The sequence below is a fragment of the Leucopleurus acutus genome (genome assembly GCF_964270905.1).
Source record: "Leucopleurus acutus genome assembly, chromosome: 13".
Classification (NCBI taxonomy): Eukaryota; Metazoa; Chordata; class Mammalia; order Artiodactyla; family Delphinidae; genus Leucopleurus; species Leucopleurus acutus.
In genome coordinates, this window is record NC_139155.1 from 46,146,562 (window position 1) to 46,151,950 (window position 5,389).

The window sequence follows — 5,389 nt, forward strand, 5'->3', positions numbered from 1 at the left end:
TAAGGTATGAAGAAGCAAATGAGCAAATGCATGCAAAGTGCCATGGTGATTAGTATATAATGATTAATAAATGTTAGTTTTTATTAATATAGGTCCAGCTAAGTTCAATACATTAATGCAAGTACTACAAAGGGAGCCTTATGAAACACCAGATATTAAGATCCCATAATTATCAGAGAATCTTCGGTTCCCATTTCCTTCAATATTTTGAAATATTCCTTCAAAATATTTACACTTTTTTACAGTGTAATATTTTTCATCAAGAAAAGAAACAATGCGGAATCCCCTGGTGGTCCAGTGGTTAGGACTCTGTGCTTTCAATGTTGATGGCCCGGGTTCAATCCCTGGTTGGGGAACTAAGATCCCACAAGACACGTGGCACAGCCCAAAAGAAAAAGCAAAAAGGAAAGAAACAATGCTAGCCTAAACTGGGAAATATTTCTAAAATATAATACTGCCTTATTCCTCAGACCATTTCGTATAAACAGTAAAGAAAAGAGATGTTTAGTAAAGTCCAACTTTTAACATCTCCCAATAGGTATAGATCAAAGAACTTACAAAGAATAAAGTAATGATTGTAAAGTATAATAAATTATCTGATTAGGAAGTAGAGAATGCTTTAGTAACATGAAAATAGGGACACTACATACAAGGTGTAGGGGCATCCAAGGGCTGCCTGGCCAGGGGAAATTTAGGGAAAACTTTATAAAGTAAGTAAAATTTAAGGTAAGACCTACGAATGTATAGGAAAGAACTAGATAAAGTGAGTGGTGGGAGTGAAACTTATAGGTAGGTGTGAGATTGAAAGTTCAGGCAGAAAACAACATACTTGAAGACTTAGAGGTAAGAATATATGGAATCTCAGGAGAACTCAATGAATTTCCATCTTGCTGGAGTGGAGAGATGGATGTGGGGTGATATTGTTGAAGTGGGTTGAAGTTGGGGTAAGAGTTGAAGTGCAAAAAAAGAAATGGGCTCAAATAAAATACATATGTTCAAGAGTTTGGAAAATATCCTAAGGGCAGTAACCTATCAAAAATTTGAATTTTATAAAGAGGGAACACTGAAGACAGGGAACAGACAGGAATGAATTACAAAACAGAGTCAGCAAGATCAGGTAAGAGGTGGAAGCAATAATCCAGAAAAGGGATGAGGATGGGATGGGGGAGGAATGGGTAGTGATGCTAGGAATGGAGAGAAATATTGGGTGGGCCAAAAAGTGCCTTCAGTTTTTTAAGTAAAAATAAAAGACACATTTTTCTTTTTCACCAAGAACTTTATTGAACAACGTATTTACCCTTTTGTTCCACTATCTTCTGCCATTTTTCAGGCAACTTCATAATTCCATCTTCCCCAAACTTTTTATCTTTTTGAGCAAAGAACTGTTCTGGTGCCTTTTACAGTCTTCCAAGGAACTGAAATTTTTTCCATTAGGAGAATTTTGTAAAGACTGAAATAAATAGAAATCCAAAGGTGAAATGTCTGGTGAATACGGCAGATGAATCAGAACTTCCCAGACAAGTTCTAATAGTTTTTGCCTGGTTGTCAAAGAAACATGCGGACTTGCGTTATCCTGATGGAAGGTTATGCATTTTCTGTTGACTAATTCTGGACACTTTTCATCAAGTGCCAATTTCAGTTGGTCTAATTGGGAGCAGCACTTGTTGGAATTAATAGTTTGGTTTTCCAGAAGGAGCTCATAATAGGGGACTCCCTTCTAATCCCACCATATGCACAACATCACCTTCTTTGGATGAAGACCGGCCTTTGGTGTGGTTGACGGTGGTTCATTTTGCTTGCCCCATGACCTCTTCCATTTCACATTGTTGTACAGTATCCACTTTTCATAGCCCATCACAATTTGCTTTAAAAATGGAATAATCCAAACGTTTCAATACGTTTCAGTAGAGAATCAGATGTGGAAATATGGTCAAGAAGGTTTTTTTTTGTTTAACTTACGTGGAACCCAAACATCAAAGTTATTAACATAACCAAGCTGGTTCAAATGATTTTCAATGCTTGATTTAGACATTTTGAGTATGTTGGCTATCTCCTGCATGTTATAACATTGATTGATCTCAATTAATGTCTCCATTTGATTGCTATCAACTTCAACTGGTCTACCTGACCATGGAGAATTGTCCAGCGAGAAATCTCCAGCACGAAACTTCCAAACCACTTTGACATGTTCGATCCATCACAGCACCTTCTCCATACAGTGCACGAATCTTTTTTTGTGTTTCAGTTGCGTTTTTACCTTTCTTGTAATAATAAAGCATAATATGCCAGAAATGTTGCTTTTCTTCTTCCATCTTCGATATTAAAATGGCTACATAAAAATTCACCAATTTTGATAAGTCTTTTTTTAAATGCATGCTGATATGACAGCTGTCACATAAAATCTAACAAAATTGTTTCAAATAAAGTTAAAGATAACTAAGTGCTACTAGAGCCATCTTACGGAAAAAAAACAAATGAACATTTTGGTCCACCCAATAGATTTGATGGCTATTTGGAAGGATTGAAGGATAGGAGGCTGTGGTCATCTCTGTGATCCTGCTTATATGATATCAGAAGCAGAGAAGATCCTCCCACCATCCCTTTCTCTCTTCCTTTCCAACCCTGGCATGGCAGGATGTCTCCCGCAAAGAAGGGTGGCGAGAAGAAGGGTCGGTCCACCATCAATGAGGTGGTGACCAAAGAATACGCTATCAACATTCACAAGCACATCCAAGGAGTGGGTTTCAAGAAGTGTGCCCCTCGGGCACTCAAAATAATCTGGAAATTTGCCATGAAGCAGATGGGAACTCCAGATTAACACATTGACACCAGGCTCAAGAAAGCTGTCTGGGCCAAAGGAATAAGGAATGTCCCATACCATATCTGTGTGCAGTTGTCCAGAAAGTGTAATGAAGATGAAGATTCACCAAACAAGCTCTATATGTTGGTTACCTATGTACCTGTCCCTACTTTCAAAAATCTACAGATAGTGTGGATGAGAATTAACGGCTGATTGTCCAATAAAGTTATAGAACCAAAAAAAAGAAGCAGAGACGACTCAAGGAATAAGGTTCAGGATGGGGTTATGGGAGTAAATGCCTGAACTGGAATGGGAAAAACACTCCATGTAGATGAAAATGTCAAGAAATTGAGGATCAGGATATTGGTAAAACAGAAGTCACCCAAAATAGCAGAAGAGCCTAGCGAGAAGAGAAAGATTACCAGTCACGTGCTATTTTGTCTTTAAAAATTAATGCAGAAAGAATAATTAAAACATCAGTGGTTGAGAACAAAGAAAAAGGAAAGGTTATAGTCTTATACCATTAGCCTCAAAGGCATGTAGAAGTCTAAACATTCCTAGAGGATTATGGTATATGAGAGAGTATGAAGCAAGGAGGACACCTAGTGTATCTTTCCAATTCTGGGGAAAGGAAGGGATAAAACAATGAGGCTGCTTCACTTGAGTGGGGAGGTTGAAAATTAGCTCTCATGAGCCCATGGTTTGCTCTGAACACCCATTCACCTATAACACACCAACCAATGTGGACAGGCTGGTTCTTACAACTCGTTTTGTCCATCTGTCATTATGCAAGATTGAAGATGAAGGGAGTAAAAGAACTGAAGGGGAGTTTGTTGCAAATGGTCTAGTGGGAGCGTAGGGAGGATCAACTCCTTGCCTTGCTGTCCACTAGCTCTGAATTTTGGACATTCTTGAACTTTGTATTAATCATTAACCTTAATAAGACATTGTACAACCCAAGGTTCATTCCATCTCAAGACTCCCAGCATCTTATTCTGGTTCTAGTATTGTACTTGCATCATTTCAGGTCCCATTCTTCTACCCCTCCAGTGTCCCCTCTTCCTGTGCCTCTACGTAACAGATTTCATTTCATGCAACAGTCTTCTAACTTAGTTCCTTCTTGTTTCGAGTTCAGGGTAGATTTTGTATATAAGAAAGACTTCACAGAGTCTTATGATTTATTTTAAATTTAACTTTCTGAAGTTACAAATTCAAAACCCTTGTCAGGTTCAGTTAGCAAATTCTATTCAATGTATAAGTCTAGAAAAACCATAATCTTTATAAAGGGACTTTGAATACTACTTCAAATATTTTAAACAGAATTTATAAATAAAATATATTTTAGATTCATTTTAAGCATTTCAATTTTCTGAGAAAAAGCCTTCTCAAGTATTAGGGATTTTTATAAATCCAAGAAATTAACTTATAAATATGTTACAGTTGAAGTTTGTATAAATGTTCATAACATACTGTACATAAACAGCACGATTTCAGCTTACATCACCATTCTGAATCAATTACTCAATAACGTTTTAAACTGGGTTTACGAGGCTGTCACTCAAACTTGCCAAATTCTATTAAATTTCACATATACAAAAAATGATGTATAGATTCCATCCCAAGATAAAAATATCTTAATTTACTTCTCTTAAAAATATCTCTGGGGGCTTCCCTGGTGGCGCAGTGGTTGAGAGTCCGCCTGCCGATGCAGGGTACACGGGTTCGTGCCCTGGTCCGGGAAGATCCCACATGCCGCAGAGCGGTTGGGCCCGTGAGCCATGGCCGCTGAGCCTGCGCGTCCGGAGCCTGTGCTCCACAACAGGAGAGGCCAGAACAGTGAGAGGCCCGTGTACCGCAAAAAAAAAAAAAAAAAATTCTCTGTATTTTATTCTAATTCCACCTAGAGCCGAAAGATGCATAAACACACTAAGAAATATACACACGAGACAGAGGTGACATATGGCCAGAAATTTTGGCTGGTCATGATCTCTGAACTTCAGAAATCCAGTTCAATTCTCATAGTTGAAACTAAGTCAAATATCATCCCAAATATTTTTGAATTTTGTCTATTATTATTTTACTGAGTGAATTTTGCTAGCAACCCTGATCAGACAGACTAGACTCTATTTGGAGTTGTTATATTAATAATTACATAATACCATGAGGGATATGATCCTATGATCATACAGCCCTGACTCCTTGTTACACATATATAATCACCTGACCCTTCCCTCATGGAAGTCAGTCTGTAGCTTCCACCATGGGTGATAACTAAGATTGGATTTTGCACTTACTTGTCTTTTGACAAATATACTCAAGTCTTTTAAACAAATACTAAAGATATGTGTGCTTAATAAAATAGTAAAATAAAATATCCTTCTGACTACTGCTAAAGACTGTTGAACTCAATAGTATCCTGCACTTGTTCCATTTTTCTTATTTTCAGAACCATAGAACTCTTATGAATATTAACATTTAACTCACCCATTTCTATGACCAAAGCCATGTATGGTCAATAAGTTGATAACTTACAGATGGTTTTCTTTCCATCCAGACCTCTTTTCTTAAACCCTGGCCCTCTGCTGAACA

The 5,389-nt window shown here is 37.6% G+C and overlaps 1 pseudogene across 1 annotated transcript; it reads left to right on the forward strand.

Annotated features, from left to right (window-relative positions):
• Positions 1-2,635: 2,635 nt before the first annotated feature.
• Positions 2,636-3,013, forward strand: LOC309970950 (large ribosomal subunit protein eL31-like; annotated as a pseudogene). Its single transcript has one exon. The product of its transcript is annotated as a large ribosomal subunit protein eL31-like (transcript).
• Positions 3,014-5,389: the final 2,376 nt, after the last annotated feature.